Source organism: Scylla paramamosain, chromosome 13 (genome assembly GCF_035594125.1).
Source record: "Scylla paramamosain isolate STU-SP2022 chromosome 13, ASM3559412v1, whole genome shotgun sequence".
Taxonomy (NCBI): Eukaryota; Metazoa; Arthropoda; class Malacostraca; order Decapoda; family Portunidae; genus Scylla; species Scylla paramamosain.
This window is the reverse complement of record NC_087163.1, coordinates 5,309,621-5,310,000: the sequence shown is the minus strand read 5'-3', so window position 1 is coordinate 5,310,000 and position 380 is coordinate 5,309,621.

The following is a 380-nucleotide window of genomic DNA, read 5'->3' as shown; positions in this document are numbered from 1 at the left end:
ACATACCAACACCCACCAACACCCACCCTTCCTCGAACTCACAGACGGTTGGATGAGGAGAAAAAGTAGTAATAGTAGTAGTAGTTAGTAGTGGTGGTGGTAGTGGTTCTGGTGGTGGTGGTATAAGGCAGTGGAGGCGGGTTGGAGGTGTACATGTTGCTGCCTTGATGCGGATATCACTCGCTTCCTGCCCCTGCTCTTGCTCCACCCTGCTACCCGCCGCCCCTTCTCCCCTTCCTCCTTACCACACCCTTGACTTACCGCCATCTTTACCTGCTGTTCTCCCACTCGTGTTAACTTCTCTTTAGTACAACGATTAGGTATCATTGTTTTGTTTTGTTTTCAATTAGTTTGCTTGCTTTACTTCTGACGCTGAGATA